This window comes from Bidens hawaiensis, unplaced genomic scaffold (assembly GCF_021521415.1).
Source record: "Bidens hawaiensis isolate Kalapana, Puna unplaced genomic scaffold, B.hawaiensis_p1.1 tig00029276_1, whole genome shotgun sequence".
NCBI lineage: Eukaryota > Viridiplantae > Streptophyta > Magnoliopsida > Asterales > Asteraceae > Bidens > Bidens hawaiensis.
The window spans coordinates 182,627-203,592 of NW_027494822.1; the positions used below are offsets into that span (position 1 = coordinate 182,627).

At 40.3% G+C, this 20,966-nt stretch overlaps 2 pseudogenes across 1 annotated transcript; one reads left to right on the forward strand and one right to left on the reverse strand.

Annotated features, from left to right (window-relative positions):
• Positions 1 to 6,143: 6,143 nt before the first annotated feature.
• LOC143578475 (2-alkenal reductase (NADP(+)-dependent)-like) lies at positions 6,144 to 9,133 on the reverse strand (annotated as a pseudogene). The gene is made up of 5 exons (XR_013143269.1): positions 8,798 to 9,133; positions 8,504 to 8,681; positions 7,917 to 8,084; positions 6,819 to 6,902; positions 6,144 to 6,737 (listed from the first exon to the last, which is right to left on the reverse strand). The product of XR_013143269.1 is annotated as a 2-alkenal reductase (NADP(+)-dependent)-like (transcript).
• Positions 9,134 to 10,923: 1,790 nt separating this feature from the next.
• LOC143578477 (deoxyhypusine synthase-like) lies at positions 10,924 to 18,847 on the forward strand (annotated as a pseudogene).
• Positions 18,848 to 20,966: the final 2,119 nt, after the last annotated feature.

Genomic DNA, 20,966 nt, shown 5'->3' on the forward strand with positions numbered 1-20,966 from the left:
GAGAAAAACCTACACGCAGGTCAGATAAGGGTAAAGTTCTGCCATCCTACTAAGTGCAAGTGACGGTTCTACCCGCACAATCACGAAAGAGGAAGCAAACCTTCACCTATTATCAACCACGTTCAAAGGTTAACTTATCCTCAAAAGATGAGAAAAACCTACACGCAGGTCAGATAAGGGTAAAGTTCTGCCATCCTACTAAGTGCAAGTGACGGTTCTACCCGCACAATCACGAAAGAGGAAGCAAAACTTCACCTATTATCAACCACGTTCAAAGGTTAACTTATCCTCAAAAGATGAGAAAAACCTACACGCAGGTCAGATAAGGGTAAAGTTCTGCCATCCTACTAAGTGCAAGTGACGGTTCTACCCGCACAATCACGAAAGAGGAAGCAAAGCTTCACACCTATTATCAACCACGTTCAAAGGTTAACTTATCCTCAAAAGATGAGAAACCTACACGCAGGTCAGATAAGGGTAAAGTTCTGCCATCCTACTAAGTGCAAGTGACGGTTCTACCCGCACAATCACGAAGGAGGAAGCGAAACTTTAACCCACTATCAACCACGTTCAAAGGTTCTTATTCTGAACACTTGGAAAATTGCTAATTTAAACTAAGTATGCAAGTCATAAAGTTTATAAAGCAAGGAACCCAAAGAAGGAAATAACAGTCTTATACGCAAAAAGGTTAATATTTCAATGATGTATTACAACAGTGGCCGGGTAACTACCCGCCTAAAAGAAATCTATACAAAGCTAAGTCTATCCTAGCAGTGGGAAGGGATCTTCAGGATCAGGCTTCAGGGCCACCTCCGCTTGGACCAGCACCGTCAGAGCGCGGCTGCCCAAGGAAAGCCTTAAGGATGTTTAGCCCATCATCAGCAGCAGCAACTTCATTCACCTTCTCCACCACTGGATGCGGGAAGGCAGCGTACTGGTTCACAGCATGGTCATAAGCAGCTTCAGTATTAACATTGAATAAAGGGAAGTTGGAGGGCGGAAAGCCTCTCTCAGCGAACCCTAGACCAAGCAGGAAGCCAGTCTTCTGCCCATCCTCATGAGAAGCGTTGAGGGCTGCGCTCATCGCATCGTCATAAGAGGTCTCTGAGAGGACCTGACGCACAACCTACAAAAGAAAATTACAAGTTAGAACATTTTCTAATTACAAGTAGAAAAGAGAGAAAAAAAGAGGATACCTGAGGCAACGCTTCTCGAAGTAGCCATTGGAGGGTAGCTTGCACTTCGTCACGGGCGCGTTCGGCTTCGCTTTGGTTCAGATTGGCAAGTAATACTTCCTTTGCGGCAGCCTCTTCGACGCCCTTAAGCTTCCGCTCGGTTTGGTCAAGCACCCCCCTCTGGTCAAGAATCTCTTGCAGCTTCTTGGCGTCTTCCATTGCCAAGGCGTCATGAGCATGCTGAAGAGCCTTTAATTTGCATTTAAGCTGCTCATTCTCTTCGCGAAGTGGCTCAGCAACAGCTTCAGCTTTGGCAGCCCTCTCAGTTGAGTTTCGCGCAGTCTCCTTGGCCAGCCGAAGCTGTTCATTCACAGCTTGGGCAGCCTTGGAGCGGGCCTCGAGTCGCGCCTGGACTTCAACCTCGAGGGCCTTGAATGCCTTCTCCTTCTCGGCTGCGGCAGCGGCCAACTGCCGGTTCTCCTCCCGAAGAGCCCGCGCTTCAGATACATCTTTGGCGCGAGCTGCTTTTAACTTGTCGTTTTCACGACAAAGCAACTCGACGCGGGGCTGCGTCCGGGCCTGGAGAACCCGAAGCTCATTGGTTAGCCTACCCTCTTGGTAGCTAGCCATGGCTTCCCCCAACGCACCAGGAGGAGCAGCGTGGCGAGCCCAGTCCACGCACTCCACAGGGGTGCGAAGGGTTGTTCCTCGGCGTATGTTCCATCTTGGAACATACACTTCATTGGAATCCGACACTGCAAAAAAAAAACAAAGGCAGTTAGGAAAAGATGATAAAAATATATAAGGGAAAAAAAGAACCCTACGTACCTGTAGGGTCAATAACAGGCCGATAGCCGCCAAACCCATCACCTGAACCTAAAGGAAATCCATCCAACAGGTCAGGCAGACGGGAAGGTGGCATAGATCGGCGGAAAGCCCGGCGTGTACCTGATGGTCCGGCCGTCGGTGCCGGTGGCGCAGGTATAGTGGCAGCCGCTGTGGTAGCCGTTGTTGGCACCGCCTCCTCAGCAACAGTAACCGCCGGCTCCGTGAAAGATGCTGTAAAAATTGCACTCACGGCCGGCGGAGACACCTTCTCAGCTGGAACAGCCTCAGGAAGGCTGGAACCAGCGGAAGCAGACGCCTGGGTCGACGCCTCGGGAAGGCTGACCAAGCCTACCGTCATTGGCGGGGGAACACTTGCTCCAACTCCACCCTGGAATGCGTCAACATCCACACCTGCACAAGCAAAAGTGTTAGAAAAATTTGTTTGAAACAACAAATCTAGACAAGAATTATGGGGGTACTTACGGGGTTTCTTGAGCTTGAACGCACGGACGAGCGGGGGCGAACCCGATGGAGCCGGCCTCTTGACACCGGTAACCGTCGTCGTCGCTGCCTCCCCGGAGGTAACACCTGCAGCCTCCGGAGCGGTGGTCTCCTCACCACCGGGCTTCCCCGCCACCTCTGCATTATCTGACTCCGAGTCAGATAGGACTACCGGGTCGGCCGTAGAGGCCACCTTCTCCTTGCCCTTCCCGACGGCAGCCTTTTTCTTCCGCACCAGTGGAGGACCTTCTGCGGATTCCTCAGAAGAAGAAATGTCATGAACTCCAGCAGCAGGCACAGCATTGAGAGGTTCAGGGTAGAAGATAGGCTTACCTGGCCGTCGGTGGCTCAGGATCTCTTGGCCTGGCGGGTAAACCTCCACGAACCGACCCGCGGTCTGCTCTAAGATGGGCAACTCGTTCTCGTCCAGAGCACGAGTACCCATCCGCGCAGGACCATCTTCCTCCCGCGGATTCAGGAGCGACTGAAGATCGTTCCCCTCTGAAATCAAGAAAGTTAGTAAAAATCGAAGTCAGCAAAATGAAACAAGACGTACCATAAGGGACAGAGTTCGAACCATATTCAAGGACGATCGGAACCTTATCCGCATTCGCCGCCTTCCACACCCGGCTCATCCCCAGCATCACCATCGCCGACTCCGGAAAACGGAAAACCGGGGACTGGACCCGGGAAATCTTCGAGAACCATTCCGCCTCCTCGTAGTTGAGGGCGGGAAGGTTCGGAAGCGCCTGGCCATTCTTGAACTTCATGGCAATGGGGATGGCGCGAGCGGATATGAAGAAGAACTCTCTTCTCCAGGAGCGAAGACTACGCTCGGTGGTACAAATCTTTAAACCCTTGATACGGGTTGTAAGAGTGTACCACCCTTGGATGCACCTCCATGTATAGAAGGTCATCAGGCGATCAACGAGGGGCTCAAGGCCCAGTATCCGGCACACCCACTCAAAGTGCCGGACCTTGGCAATGGCCATGGGGTGCACCTCTGTCAGGTGCACACCGTGCCTCTCCAGGACACGGTACACAAACTTTGTCAACGGAAACCTAAGGTTCCCGTAGACAAAGAATGCAGCATAAACCCCGATCTTGCCACTAGGGGCATCGTACACAGTATGGTGGGGTTCAGGAAACTCAGGCTCGAGAGACTCGAGCATGAACTTCCTGATGATATACTGGTACAGATCGACAGGAAGAGAGCACTGGCATTCGCCAGCAGTCTTCTGGTCATCAGCATCATGAGAAGACATGGTGGAAGAAAGACGAAAAGAGATTTCAGGGTAATGCTTTACTAAACAGAAAAATTCGCCGGAAATTACTTGAGAAGAAGAGATGAAAGTGGAAAGTGTGAATTGCAAATAACCCTCTCCCCCTTTATATAGTAATCGCAATTAATGCGGTGAATTTAATGCGGAGGAGAGAGAAATCATATGTGCAATGAAACTATGACACGTGGCAAAAAGCAAGCTGGCAACAGCTATTGAAAGGACGTGTGCCAGTAATTTCGCGGCCACGCGCCCGAAAAATCGCTCCCACGCGCCTGAAAAAGCGACTGGAATGACCATGTTCTGTCACGTCACCATAACTTCCTGCACGTCCTGACACAGTCAGAAGAAACCGTCGCACGACGTTTCAGAGGTTTATCTTTTCACCAACTCTTCGAATTTCAAAATTCAAAATTCGAAAGTATTAAAAAGTAAGCGGGAAAATACCCCTTACCCCTTGGCAAGCAAGTAACCGTAAGACGGATGCGGGTACAGTGTAAAGGCAAAACCCTTCACATACCTAGCACCCGCAGGGAATTGAAGCCAAATAAACCTTGGCAAACAAGTAACCGTAAGCCGGCTGCGGGTACAGTGTAAAGGCAAAACCCTTCACATACCTAGCACCCGCAGGGAATTGAAGCCAAGAAAACCTTGGCGAACAAGTAACCATAAGACGGATGCGGGTACGGTATTAAGGCAAAACCCTTCACATACCTAGCACCCGCAGGGAATTGAAGCCAAGTACCTCGGCAAACAAGTAACCGTAAGACGGATGCGGGTACAGTGTTAAGGCAAAACCCTTCACATACCTAGCACCCGCAGGGAATTGACGCCAGGAATACCTTGACAGTAAAGTAACCGTAAGACGAGCGCAGGTACAGTGTTAAGGCAAAACCCTTCACATACCTAGCGCTCCGCTGGGAATTGAAACCAAGAAGGATCTTCTGGGCAATGCTTGCGGAAACGGAAATGGCATCCCCGCATAGCGGGAACATCGAGGACTACGTTGTTTGAAGCTCCAGGGTGGAATTGGTGGTCTTAACATAATTGATCACTATGTTCAAAACTACCAAAACCTCATGGAAAATACATACAACTGGGACTCAATGCTCCTGACTTGCGAGGAGGTTACAGACCTACCCGCATCATACCCAAAGACCAAGCAGGAAACTCGGGCATTTCTGCAAGTGACAAGGACTTCCGCGGAAAGAATCCCCATGGAAAACCTTACAAAACCCTTTTCAAAAACCCTTTGCTCAAGTCCAAAAGTTCACCTTACTTCATTAAACACTCATGAGAAGAACATTGGACTGGGGGGACTTGAAGAGGTAGGTCCCAGCAGAGCCCAGTTGGACCCGCAAGACTCACCTTAAACAGGAACGTCTGCGCAGAGACCAACTGGATCCGCAGGACCAACCATGCTCAGAGACGTGACGTCCTTACGCGCAGTACGCAAGCTGGTCCCGCAGGAAATGCCTCCCAATGGTGAAGGACTCCGCCTGTCCCCGCAGCCTCGGATACAAGCCATTAGGGAAGGCCACCCGCGCAGCATGGCTACACGCACAAGGCACTTAGCTCTCGATCATTCAGTGTCACCTGAAGGAATGAGCCAAGCCGGGAGCAATCCCGCACAGAGGCGGGAGGGGGAATACTCCCGCCCAAATAAGCCAGTCCGTATACTGAAGGATCTTTTACTGTACCTGACGAGGTATGGGCGAAAGATCTGATCAGAGATACGACAGCTCACTGATACAGTATGGCGAGCAGCATGCTCCTGTACTGTATCACTATTAGCCGCTGCCTACTCACCAACTACTGCCATACCACGTGCGTAGCCGTCAGTTGGTGGAACAGGAATAGTATACAGCAGGCCTGGTCACTATCAGCCGCTACCTACCCACCAACTACCAGCAGGGCACGTGCGTAGGCTACTGTTGGTGGAACAGGAATACTGTTGCAGCCGGCCATACCTCTTTGGAAACCTACCTTCGGCTATAAATACCACAAATGGTATGGACATCATATCTTATCATATCTTACTACATTATCATCATATTATACCTGATATCTGCTCTAGCAATCTCTTAATATACTTTATATATTTAAAGAGCAATCTAGTCTGATTCTCACGCCGGAGGGTGGTCACAAGGAGGAACCCCCCCCTTCTCAGTGACGAGCTCACGGTGTCTGTTTTGCAGGTTATCAGAAGAACCATCTTCCAAGGGTCTAACCCCTCGTGGGAAACATCTCTCCAACCCCCAGGTTACCAGTAACCTGCCCGGGGTTCGGTTTAGTGTTTCTTCAATTCTTGTTTAAATTTTTTTTGTAAACAAATAATTAAAGCTAGAAACAAAAAGGATAAGAAACAATACATATATATTCAATCAAACCACAAAGAACATGTATCATTTAATACAAATTATTAACCATGTTTCATTTTATTGCCATCATTATTTATCATTGTCAAGCTGGATTGATACATAACATATTATAGAGTAAACTATTTGCACGTTTTTGCGACCATGATGATCGTAGAATACACAATGACAACAATCTCTTAACAATAACTTTGCTTACTCGTGAGCTACGACCACAACTTGTTTTCCGACATTCATGCCACTATACAAACCGATAAGGGCAGCCGGAGCATTTTCAAGACCTTCAACGGTATCCTCAACGTACATTATTTTTCCTTCACGAATTAGCGGCAAAATCATTTCTAAGAAATTCGGATATTCATGATAGTGTTCAAAAACAACGAACCCTTCCATTCTTATACATTTCGTGACAACAAAAAAGAGATTGCGGACTCCTTCGGGTTGGTCAAGGTTGTACTGCGAGATCATCCCACAAACCGCAATGCGACCATGAGGTCTCATATTACGCTAGTACTTCATCGAGCATTTTTCCTCCAACGTTATCGAAGTATATATCAATGCCATTTGGAAAATACCTGAAAGTCATACATATATTTTTACTAATTTTCTAACACTATAAGCTACATCAAACGGGATAATATAGTAGAAATCCTAACTTTTTTAAAGCAGCATTAAGATCTTGCTCCTCTTTGTAGTTAAAAGCCTCATCAAACCCCAAACTTGTTCTTGAGTAGATCAACCTTTGAAAGGAAGAAAATATACTAAAACACATTAGAATTGCTAGTAAGCATTAAAACTGAAAATATAAAACACGAGTGTATTTTGGTGTTATATGTTTTTCTTGTGCATTTCTCTATTCCATATCTAATAAACTAATGGGGTGGGGGTAAGATACAAATAAAATTAACATACTAAACATACAAATAACACCGTATAAATTTATATAGTGTAATTTACATTGTATTACTAATAGTGTAATTTCAGCGTAGTGTAATTATGGTGCCTGGACATGTTGAACCAACTTGATTACACTACCAATACAATTAATTACGCCACCTGAAATTTAACTTGTAAATATAATATAAATTACATTACTTGTTTTAACTAAAGTAATTATATTATAAGTAGAATAATTATTGAATATGCTTCGTCTTCTACCTCAAATAACCATCACAATTTTTCTTCAAATGGGGAATTCAATTATCTTCAATTGATGTATCTCTTTGATTCAAGGTTTCAATTTAGCAATCACTTATTCGATTGGTTTAGATCCTCACCTCAATTGATTAGGTAATCTAAAACCTAACTGAGTTACCAATGGAGGATACAAGTGGATTGAAATCATGGACGTACGAAGGAGTTCACAAGTATGGTGGGGGACACCGGAATCTTGTACATAGGCGACAATCACATACACTCTAACAACAAATTGAGTCTGGTGTGGTACACCGTTACGATTTGAAGGTGCCGGTAGATTGAAATCCGATACGCCGACGAGTCGTGGTGGAGGATACCGGTTAGATTAAAATCCAGTACACCGTCGTACAATTTGAAGGCGGTGTTGGAAGGAGAAAAGGTAGAATCAGAGAGCTTATTTGGATCAGATGAATTATTCCTTCATTTCGCATGATTGGGTACGTTTATTTAGTTTGTATTTGATCCAAACTCATAAAGAAATAAGATAAACAAGATAAGGATATGTATAATAGTCACATATAAAAAATTACTATACTAATGGTTTTGCTTAGTTTCACCTTTTCCTTGGATCCAGCCACTTCCAACAACATAACAACCTGATAGTTTAGCAAATTGTCCAACAAGTTGACCAACAGCTCCAGATGCTGATGATACAAACATAGTCTCCCCTTTCTTTGGAGAACATACCTTATGAAAACCAACATAGGCAGTCATTCCAGGCATACCTAAACCATTACAAAAATCAATAAAGATTCAAGATTCAATTAAGAACAAGTAAAATAGATCTAGAAGACCAGTCCATACATAACTGACACTAATAACACACACACACACACACACACACATATATAGGGGATGGATCTTGTGAGAAGTGATATTACATCGAGAAGTGCGAGAAGTGAATGTGTAACTCTATTAATCCCCTAATTTCGCTCCATTTCTTATTGTGTAGGAGTGTGTATGTACGTGTGTAGGTAAGTTTACATACATGTAGGTAACATCTTAAGAAAGGGAGTGAAATTAGGGATTAATGGAGTTACATCTTCACTTCTCGCTATAAAAAAACTTCTGAAATGATCCAATACATATATATATATAGAGAGAGAGAGAGAGAAGGAAAACAAGCAACTAGGTCCTAACTTACCGAGGATTCCAGTATAGTACGATAATGGAACATCAGTATGTTTAATTTTGATTAGGGAACTGGTATCTTTGATCAAGCTATATTCTTCCCAACTAACGAAACCCCATACCAAGTCTCCTTTCTTGAAGCTTGGGTGACTCGAATCCAAAACTCTAGAAACACCATATCCGACTATAGGCTGTAAAAAATAATGGTTTTCTTAAAAACACAACACCAATACACCATACTGTATACCCCTTGAACTACAAGAATGAATCCATCTAAAGTGTTAATTAGTGACAAGACAAAACTTACTGAACCAGGAGTGAAGGAATCGATATAACTTCTTTCTGTGGCCTTAGCCATGCGACTCCTCATGAAGGGGTCGCATGACAAATAGAGATTTTTAACCAAAATCAGATTTTCATCATTATCCGGAAGCTCCAAATGGATGGTGGCATCAGAAGTTACCACCATGTCGGATTACAGTGGGATACCCATTGACGTAGTCTTTAAATAATACTTGCTTGTTCTCTCACCCCCCACCCCTCTGCCATATCTGTGTTAATAGTGATTTGAGCTTTCTTACAAAAATGTATGTCTGTTTATCTTTATATATTTTAGATAATATTGTAGCGTAACTTTGTACTAGTAGGAACCTTGCACGTGTTACAATTTATAAATTGTAATCTAGCATATGTGGTGCTTTTTTTTTTTCCAAATATTGTCTTCTGGATAAGAAATTGTTTCTTCTTTCAAATTTAAAAAAAGAGACGTAATAAATAAGTGTTTGTAACATATGGTTTTCCAAAATGGGTCTTTCTTGAAAGCTACATAATTTTTTTTCACATTTTAATTAAACAAAAATATATCATATTAGGTTTTATCCCCTGTATTACGAGGGTTGTTTTATATTTTTCGTTTTCCTTATTCTTTGGGTTTGATGATGAAAAAGTTTAACAAATAAATTGTATGTTATAACTCGTTTAAAAGCTATCTGGTTTGGTGACCCATGACCCGTTTTTTTTTACTATAAAATTGTTTCTAAATTATATATAATATCTTTTTATAAAAAAACGGATATTAAATTTTAGTATATGCTTATTTTATAGGATTTTCATATAAACTATTTGGTAAGATTAATTTTTAATTTAATGAGATGTTATAACCCGTTTAAGAGCTATCTGGGTTTGGTGAAACCCGACATACCCATGAATTCAGGTCAAATGCATGAGAAAACTCAATGTACAAATAAAACAATCTGGTGGCTTAAGAGAATTTAGAGAGCAACCAGAAAACTTTTAAAGGTTTCGTTTATATTATATATATATATATATATATATATATATATATATATAGGGGATAGTTCAAGAGAGAAATGATATTATTGCAAGAAATGCAAGAAATGAATATGGACCATTAGTTTTATTTTATGTTTTAAATGCTTAAAGCTAAATAAAGAAAGTATTAATATAACTAATAAACCATAATATTTATCTACTTAATTAATATTACTAATTAAATTATTATAATTGGAAAATATTAAGAAATCACTTATTTTTATAACTTATTTTTTGTGTCTTAAATTTTTATCCTACACAAGTATAATTTATTCATACATTAAAGTTTCTTTCTGTCCAAAACTAATTTCTTCCAACTCAATATGTTAATATCCATCAAAACATACTTACATTATAATGAATAATACCAAAAAACTATTTTACATGTGTTTGCATTAAAAATCAACAAAAAACATACAACCTACAAAAAAACGTATAATCTACACTTCTTCTAAGAATAAGACAACATATAATCTACACACGAAAGATATATAACCTACACACAAAATTTATCATCAATGGAATACACACACACACAAAAACATATAACCTACATATGAAAATTTTATCTTACACAAATACAATTTATTCATACATTAATTTCTTTTTATTCAAAACCAACTTCTTCAAAATCAACATATCAAATACCCATTAACACGTAGTTACATTGTGATGAATAATACAAAAAACTATATTACACATGTTTGCATTAAGTGTCAATAAAAAATATACAACCTACACAAAAACATATAACTTACACTTGTTCTAAGAATAAAAAAACATATACCTTACATACGAAAAACATATAACCTACGCATGTGTAGGATATGTGTATCTTTATGTAGTTTATATAATTGTTGATGTCGAATTACATATGTAAGTTGTATGCTTTTTGTATGTTGTACGTTCTTTGTGTTCTTCAGAATTTTTTCTCTGGCTGCTTCTTATGTTTTTAGTGACAATAGCGACAAAATAAAAGGTGTGGGATTACATACTCAATTCAATGACATTGATATCTCACTAATATTAAAATTTACTAGACAAAAAATGTATTCGGTGAAACTTTGCTAAAAGGCAAAAAGCTGCATTTGCTTGCAACACAGAGAGTATGCTTTGTGGTTTGGTTATACAAGTGACTATTTTGACCTTGACAGAACAACTTGGTTTTCTTTATGCTGTAATCAATGGAGCATACTTATTATATTCTTATCACCATGGTAATGATTCACGTTGACTGTTTTGATTCAGGTGAACATTGATGCCACAATTGCCTTTCCATTTCTCGTTGCTGAGACATTAGCTGCAACCATAGAGAAAACAATCGAGTCTAAAATGGTGGAAGAAGCAAGAGTGATGGAGAATTCGAGATCAATGCCATTTAATAAATCATAGAGTTTAGAGGGTAAGGGGCACTCATGGGTATTACCCATGCATTTGTCAATCATGTACTGTCACCTCATTTCTACCATTAACTACACACAAACCACAAACTTACAGGCAGCACCTGTTGTGTGGCAAACATTTGCCATGAAATGAAGCCTTGCACCTTACCCACATGGGATGGGGTGGTGTTGTCGTATGATTTGAAAGTCATACACTCTACCAATATGGGTGCCCCGTCCTCTCTTAGAAGGCCCTCGTGCTAAAACCCATGGATATAATTTCAACTTTGGGATAAATTATCCGCGGATTCTTAAATCTTTAATTTTCACCAGCTTTCAAGCTACTAATCTTGGTGTAGCCTTTGAAATCGTAAACGTAAAACATATGGTAAGTAGGTCAATCTCAAACTCACTTGTATCTTGTAACACCCCTGCCTCTCGTACCACCAATATTGTCCGTTTTGCCCCTCGATGGGTTGCCCATCTGGGAACTCACGTCTTTGTTTTTGGTTGCCCAGGTAAAGACTTCCGAGGTGGTCACCCATCCTAGTACTACTTCCACCTAAGCACGCTTAACCGTGGAGTTTTCATGTGCTCCACAGACAACTAAGCCCAAAACGCGTTGGTGATGTTAAGAGACAGGACATTACCAAGGATCTCTCTTGTCCACGGCCAATGTGGGATAACCTAAGAGTGGGACGATGTTGTGTTTGCCAAGGGTGTTACATATCTCATTTAATAGATCTGATCAACATTGTTGTTTTTTTCGTTGATTACCAACTAATTATGTATGATATTGAGAGTTTAAATTTGTTAAATGAAGCTAGGCGGGAGGCCCTCTCACGAGAAGGAGAAGAACCCAACTTTCAGAGAGTCTGTCACATGTAAAATCTTCCTAGGGTTCACTTCAAACCTTATCTCGTCCGGTGTTAGAGACATCATCCGGTATCTAGTTGAACATAAGATGGTTAGTATTTTAAGGCTTTATTCGTGAACATGTATATCCGTTTGATTCACAATTTCACATGTTCATTCTTTTGAACTTACGCTTTATTAAAACAAGGTTGATGTGATTGTGACAACAACCGGTGGTATTGAGGAAGATATCATAAAATGCCTTGCAAGCACATACAATGATACAAAGGTGACTTTTCTCTGCCTGGTGCTGCCTTGCGCTCAAAGGGACTGAATCGGATTGGTAACTTATTGATTCCTAATGGTAACTACTGTAAGTTTGAAGATTGGGTTATCCCAGTACTTGACCAAATGTGGGAAGTGTTGGTTTGCTTGGTCAAAGTCAGCTGGGTCAAAGGAGCTGTTATTCTCCTTGTGGCTCAAGTTCTAGTTTGTTTTAAATAAGCCGGTTCCTTAGGGGATAATTGGCACGTTATTTAATTTGTTTAAGTCTTCCTTTTATTTCTATGTATTTCCTTATTAGTAGGTAGTTGTTGAAGCAGTTGTATTTCTGGCTATTTAATGCCAATCGATTAATGAAACTAGTATGCACTTTTCATTCATTGTACTCTCTACACACTTGACACTTCAAGTGGTATCAGAGCACAACTCGATTCATAAGTGTAACAAAGGCTGTTGCGATGGCGGAAGAAGGAGGAAGTAATTATCAATCTACCTACGTTCCAAAATTCGATGGGGACTACGACCATTGGAGTATGGTCATGAAGAATTTGATCCAATCGAAAGAATGTTGGAACATTGTGAATGTTGGGTATGCTGTGATAAGAGAAGGAGAACAAGCCACTGCAACTCAAAGAAAGAACTTTGAAGAAAACAAGTTGAAAGACTTGAAGGTATTGAATTATCTTTTCCAGTCAATTGATAAATCAATACTAAAGACTATTACCTCAAAGAAACCTCTAAACAAGTCTGGGATGCGATGAAGACGAAATATCAAGGTAGTGCTCGGGTCAAGAGAGCACAGTTACAACGACTCCGACGAAGCTTCAAAGTGCTGGAGATGAAAACGGGGGAGACGGTGACCGATTATCTGGGAAGGGTAATGGTCATAGCAAATGAGATGAGGTCTTGTGGAGACGTAATGACGGACGTTACGATTGTAGAAAAGATTCTTCGGACACTCACTGAAAACTTCAATTTCATTGTGTGCTCCATAGAGGAATCCAAAGATCTCGATACAATGTCCGTGGACGAGCTGCAAAGTTCTCTCTTAGTCCATGAACAAAAGCTAATGAAAAAGTCACCCGAAGACCAGGCCCTACGGGCCGAACAGGAAGCTTCAGGAGGAAGGGGTCGAGGACGGGGAAGATCTTCATTTGGTAGAGGTAGAGGAAGAGGAAGAGGCCGCGGGTCATTCGATAAGAGTGGTGTGGAGTGCTATAAGTGCCACAATCTGGGGCACTTTCAGTATGAATGTCCATCGGAAGAGAAAGCCGTAAACTATGCAGAGTTTGACGAGAATGAAGAATTAAATCTGATGGTAGAAATAGATATTGAGACGTTCGAGCTTGAAGAGAAGGCTCTAATGGCTGAGTCGGGTTCAGTGAAGAATGGGAGAGAAAGAATTTGGTTTCTAGATTCGGCTTGCTCGAATCATATGACGGGAAATAAAACTTGGTTTACAAGACTTGAAACTTTTTCACATTCGGTGAAGCTAGGGAATGATAAAAGGCTCGAGGTACAAGGTGTTGGTGACGTACGGTTGCAAGTAGATGGGGTGTGTCAGGTGGTGAGTAAGGTGTATTATGCCCCAGAACTAACAGTAAATCTACTTAGTGTGGGTCAGTTACAAGAAAAAGGGGTTACGTTCATATTCAAGAATGGGAAGGCGAATGCTTACCATCAAGAGAGAGGGTTGTTCATGACTTCTACAATGACAAAGAACAGGATGTTCCCGATCTTTGTCAACGTAAACACCCCAGCCGATTGTATGCATGCTGCTGTGGGAGAAGATCTATGGCATAGGAGGTTTGGGCATGTTAATCATAAAGCTTTAAGAACGATACAGTTTAACCGTATGGTTGAAGGCCTTTCAAAGGTGACCGAGAAAACACGAGCATGTGAAGTGTGTTCCCTCGGTAAACAAGGTAGAATTGAAATACCAAAGAAAAGCAAGTGGCATGCATCTGAGAAGTTACAACTCGTTCATACCGACATATGTGGACCCGTCAAACCGAACTCCTTGAGCAATAAGAGGTATGTGCTTGTATTTGTTGATGATTTTACTAGAAAAACTTGGGTTTATGCTTTGGGAGAAAAAAAGGAGGCATTTGAATGGTTTAGAAAGTTTAAAGTAGAGGTTGAAAAAGAAACTGGGAATTACATTAAGTGTTTACGAAGTGACAGAGGGGGGGAATTTTTGTCAAAAGATTTTAAGTTATTTTGTGAAGAAGAAGGAATTAAACGTCAACTAACGGCTGCCTATACACCCCAACAAAATGGGGTGGCCGAGAGGCGTAATCGGACACTCATGAATATGGTTAGGTGTCTCTTAACCGAAAAAGAGATGCCTAAACACTTCTGGGCCGAAGCCGTATGTTGGGCGTGCCACGTTCTTAATCGATGTGTGAGTAGAAGTCTTGACAAGAAGGTGCCTCAAGAGTTATGGACGGGTAGGAAGCCGAGTGTAGATTACTTCAAGGTTTTTGGGTGTATTGGGTACGCTCATATACCGAAACAACTAAGAAGTAAGTTGGATGACAAGAGTCATAAATGTATCTTTGTGGGTGTAAGTACGTAATCAAAAGCCTATCGGCTTTATGATCCTAATTCTAAGAAAATTGTAATTAGCCGGGATGTTACGTTTGATGAAGAAAGAAAGTGGGATTGGAATTTAGGAAAGGAAGAAAAAGAAGAGTTGATTGTGGAAGAAGAAGAGATTCCGAGAAAGCCGATTGAGGAATATCCTATAAGTGAAAATGAAGAAAGAGAAATGGAAGAGAGTCCTCAAGTGGTAGATGACTCTCAAGATGGAGACGGGTCAGAAGGGGAAGATTCACAAGAAGAAGAAGTTGCTACACTTACAAGAAGAACGGGTAGAATTAAGCGGGCACCAAGTTGGTTAAAGGATTATCACACTAACTTTGCAGAGGATGATGTGATGATTATGATCAGTATTATTGAAGACCCTACCACTTATGAAGAAGCTGTTAAAGAAGAAAAATGGGTTGAAGCTATGAAATTGGAGATAGAAGCGATAGATAAAAACAATACCTGGGAGCTTGTTAAAGTTGAAGCTGGTGTGAAGCCAATTGGGGTAAAGTGGGTGTTTAAAACAAAGTTGAACGAAAGGGGTGAAGTAGATAAATATAAAGCAAGATTAGTTGTAAAAGGGTATGCACAAAAGGAAGGAGTTGACTATGGTGAAGTTTTTTGCACCAGTAGCCAGGTGGGATACTATCCGTTTGTTTCTTTCTGTGGCTGCTAAACGAGACTGGACCGTGTACTAACTTGATGTAAAAAGTGCCTTTTTTACATGGAGAATTGAAGGAAGTTGTGTACGTTCAACAACAGGAAGGTTTTGTAAGAAAAGGTGAGGAAGATAAAGTGTATAAGTTAAGAAAGGCCTTATATGGATTAAAGCAAGCTCCGAGGGCATGGTATCATAGAATCGAAGCTTACTTTAAGAGGGAAGGGTTCAAAAGAAGTAGTTATGATCACACGTTGTTTATTAAGAAGGCACAAAGTAAGACTTTAATGGTGAGCTTATATGTGGACGATTTAATCTATGCCGGAAGTGATGAAAAGATATGTTTCGAGTTCAAGGAGTCGATGAAAAAGGAGTTTGATATGTCGGATTTGGGGAGGATGAAGTATTTTTTGGGGGTGCAAGTAAGTCAAACTAAAGATGCTATATCATTGAGTCAAGAAAGATATGCTAGGGAGGTAGTCAAAAGGTTCGGGTTAGAAGAGGCGAATCCGGTTCAAGTTCCAATGGTACCCGGTTTTGCTTTAACAAAGTCCGGATCAGGGGAAGAGGTTGATGGATCGTGGTACAAAAGCCTGGTGGGAAGTCTTATGTATTTAACTGTTACTAGGCCCGATATTATGTATTTGTTAGTCTTGTTTCTCGGTTTATGGGGAAACCTAGGGAGGATCATTTGATTGCTGCAAAAAGAATTCTAAGGTACGTAATCGGCACATATGATTTTGGTTTAAGGTATGACAAGGTGGACGAGAAGGGGCTAAGAGTGTACACGGATAGTAACTATGCGAGAGACAACGATGATAGGAGAAGTACATCCGGTTATGTGTGTTTGTTCAGCGGCGCAGCTGTATGTTGGTGTTCTAGAAAGCAGGAGATTGTGACTCTATCAACGACCGAGGCGGAATATGTAGCTGCAAGTTTATGTGCATGTCATTGTGTGTGGATGAAAGGTTTGTTAAAGGAAATGGGAGAAGCCACTGGAATGGTGATTATTAAATGTGATAATACTTCTACTATTAAGTTATCGAAGAATCCGGTTATGCATAGGCGGACAAAGCATATAGATGTTCGTTATCACTATCTAAGGGAGTTGGCTGAAAAGGAGGTAATTCAGTTAGAGTTTTGTGGTACAAAACAACAAATGGCAGATGTTATGACAAAGCCCATCAAGGAAGAAACATTTAAAGAGGTACGAGAGGCAATGGGAGTATGCATGATTAAACAAGAAACTTGAAGGATTCTTGTTTAGGGGAGGATTTGTTGGTTTGCTTGGTCAAAGTCAGCTGGGTCAAAGGAGCCGTTATTCTCCTTGTGGCTCAAGTTCTAGTTTGTTTTAAATAAGCCGGTTCCTTAGGGGATAATTGGCACGTTATTTAATTTGTTTAAGTCTTCCTTTTATTTCTATGTATTTCCTTATTAGTAGGTAGTTGTTGAAGCAGTTGTATTTTTGGCTATTTAATGCCAATCGATTAATGAAACTAGTATGCACTTTTCATTCATTGTACTCTCTACACACTTGACACTTCAGGAAGAACAAAAGACCCGGTATTATACAAGCTCCAGAATCCATAAGTAACTTTTGAGTTTACTTTTTTTCATCAATATTGTTCTTTGAACAAGTAGAAGTTTATACTTTATACCCTTTTGTGCTCGCCAGAATGCGTTATGGACACCATCAAAAGTAATACACCATTTGGGGAAGGAGATCGATAACGAGAGTTCATATCTATATTGGGCATATAAGGTAATCACGTTTTTACCTCAATTCTAATCAAACACAATCTTCTTACATTTTACTGTAATATATCTATATATCTATATATATTGAAAATTATTTGAATGTTATATTTTTCTTTTTATTGTAGAACAATATTTCCGTCTTCTGCCCTGCCTTGACCGATGGGTCTCTTGGAGACATGTTATTTTTCCGCTCCTTTCGCTATCCCGGTCTTATTGTCGACGTGGTTAAAGGGGATCATTTTGACTTTCTTGATTAAACTTTTGTTCAGATTACAAATTTTATATAGTTGATTTCTGAGTAAGATTCATTTCTAGATGCCCTATCACTAAAACTGAATAGGGCTGAAAATGTGTGCCTAACACACGACTCCAATGATGAAAAGGAGTACTCATGACATGTTTAATTGATTTTTAACAGTATTGCAAGGTAAAAAAAAGAAGAAGAGAAATATAACCATTGCTTTTTTAGCTGGTACAACAAAGTATATTCAGTTTATGCATTTTCTAATAAATCAGTCTTCACCGCCATATTCTAGCTAAAATTTAACACCAAAGAACAACTAGTTACACAAATAGTCTTTGGACCTTGTTGTTTGTCAAAAATAACTAGTTTGGGTTCAACAGACTTTTGGTATAGTTTATGGACTTCACGTGTATATATAATTTGTGGACTTTCTAAACAGATATCAGGGCGATAAACGGTGAGGCCATGAATGCCATCCCTTGGAAGACAGGGATGATAATTCTAGGAGGGGGGCTGCCAAAACATCACATATGCAATGCAAATATGATGCGCAATGGTGCGGATTATGCGGTCTTCATTAACACTGCCCAAGAATTTGACGGTAGTGATTCTGGTGCTAATCCTGATGAAGCCGTCTCATGCGGCAAAATACGTGCTTCTGCTGAATCCATTAAGGTAAACTACATGGATTTTGTTAATTGATGTGTTCTTGATGTCCCAAAATAAATGCGATTTCTTTCTTGGTAAAGCTTTAATCTAAAAGTTTGCCCATATAGCATTATGTTTTGGTCTTGAAATGTTTGTGAGATATTTTAACTAATCTCATACCCCAAACATATGTTTCCTTTTTTAATTTGTTTCTTAACCAAAAAGAGTTTTCTATAATAATCCAAAGTGATAGGATTAATATGGAGGACTGATATCAGTATTTTCCTAGTGGTAAATTTATTGAAGCTGTAGGCATTAGTAATTAGCATTTAATATGCAACATAGTTAGTGAAGTGACTATAGAGTATTATTTGTGGTTAGAGAAGTGAATATTTTGACTTTTTAAAGCAACTCGCTTTTATTTATTTTTTATGTTTTTGAATCAATGAAGTATACTTTCTTGTATTCTTGTTACGGTGGTCCTAATAGTTGTCATATATGCTGATTGTTTTGCTCGAGGTCCATTGTGATGCCACAATTGCATTCCCGTTTGCTACAAGGAGAGAAGAACAACTTGGAAGATTAGCAGCAACTTCATCCCATGGTTGAAGCTCGATTGTGTTTTAGAGAGGTCAAATGGCATGTGATCCAGACCATTACATTGATTTCTTTATAATTGGTTATTATAAAGAAACTTGCCAGCCCCACCGAAATATTTTTATTACTTAAATTCAAAGGAGTTGAGAGACGATCCATCTCCTCCTTTCAGGCAAAAACATTAACCTTTATAGGCATCTAATTATTCCACTTCATAACAAAAGACACAACATTGTTGGATGAGTTAAACAAAAGGCGTTTTCATAGGAGCCACCGAAAATATACCAGAAGAGTCATTGGTCCAAGCCCATCGATCCGCTAAGTTATGGATTATTTAATTTATTTATTTTTAACTCAAGTAGTTAAAAAGATATTCGAATTTACCTTTTCTTTCTTTATATAGAAACCATGTATCTTATCTTACTACATTATTATAGTTTTTTTTACCTTTTTTTAAAAGACTGTTATACCCTTACCCTATGGCCGTTTAATTTATAAAACTTGGACCCTGTTCTTTGTCTCTCTACACCACCACCCACCCACTGTTACAAGCCAGACAGAAGAACTCAACCCAAAAGACTAGCTAGTTTGATAGGTGAGGGAACTCATTTGGCTTATTCCCATACCTCGCATTGGTTTCATTCCGTAAAACCCACCCACCCAGGGCCGGCCATAAGGTGTGGCCGGGTAGTCGACGGTCACAGGCCCGACACCCCGCTAGGCTCGAATTTTATTTTTATTTTTTTTAAATTATATGTATTTTTATTAAAAACAATATGTATATTTAGTGTTTAAACTTAATTACATAACCACTACCTTGGTCTAGTGACGAATGAGTATTACTCTCAATCCAAAGGTTATGGGTTATACTCTTATTTGAGGCATGTTTAATTTTATTGTTATACAAAAGTTTTTTACACAACCCAATTATAATCAAGTAAACCCATATAAAAATTAAGTTGTTTAAACCTAACAAAAAACTTTTTTAACTTAAGGCCTAAAAAAATTTTCGACTTCGGCCCAAAAATTTTTTTGTTTTCTCGGAGTCGGCCCTGCACCCACCCAACACCACCAATATCTTCAAGATCAAGCATGCGAATGTGTGCCCTAGACCGCCGTAGACTCCATTTGATCGAAAAAGTGAGGGGGTTGGTGTTCTAATCGAGTTTAATTTTCGACCTAATCGGCCACTAAAAGCACCACTCTCGCCATAGTCGTAAACCATGGATTATCAGTCTTTGAAGCAAATTGGGAAAGGGAATATCTTCAACATCGCGGGTCATCTCCGTCTCAGGCTATAGCAACTCGAGTATTCAGAAAAATACGTGAAGTTGGTGATCTTTGGGTGAGAGTAGGACTTTGGAAACTAAAATGTGTTTTGGATACTTATTTATCAACGGGGCACAATAAAGAAGCGTGTTCGGGTTAAAAAACGACAATATTGAAGGCCAACACAATTTCGTGTTGTAAATGACTAATAAAATGATTAATATGCGAGATGGTAAAAATGTATGATAATTATCTTAATATTAAAATACTAGACAAATATTTATTTCATGTTAAAAATAACTTGTCTATCAATTTTATATTCAAATATGCCGATTGGTTGTTAATGATCTTTTATGTTTTTCGCATGTGTTTTGGGCTTGTTATCGGAGAGCTGTTGGGCTTGAGGCGTTATGGGCTTGAAGTTGATGCTGTTGGATGGCTTGCTTATGGATGGATGAGCTGAAGTCTAATGGGCTGGTTGGAAACTTATGAAGGTCAAGGCCCAAGGTCCACACATTATATTATTGATAAAAGGAGTATTAAACAGATCGATTAAAAATTGGAGAATAATCTGCATCTACTTGTTTGGCTTGTCTTTCATTCGCCATCTTCTACATGTTTAGGTTTCTTCATTCTTGATAAACCATGTTTAGACGATGTCGTTCTTGTGTAGTCTGATGTTCACCACATTCATGTACATCGAATAGTTTTGGTTCATTGAGTAATCTTTCATATACGAGTTGACTGAGTCTGTAATCTTTCATATACGAGTTGTGTTATCTGTTTTCTGGTTCATTGAGTAATAAACACGTTCGGTTTGAGATTATACAGCCTCGATTAATCATTCATGACATTTCAAGAA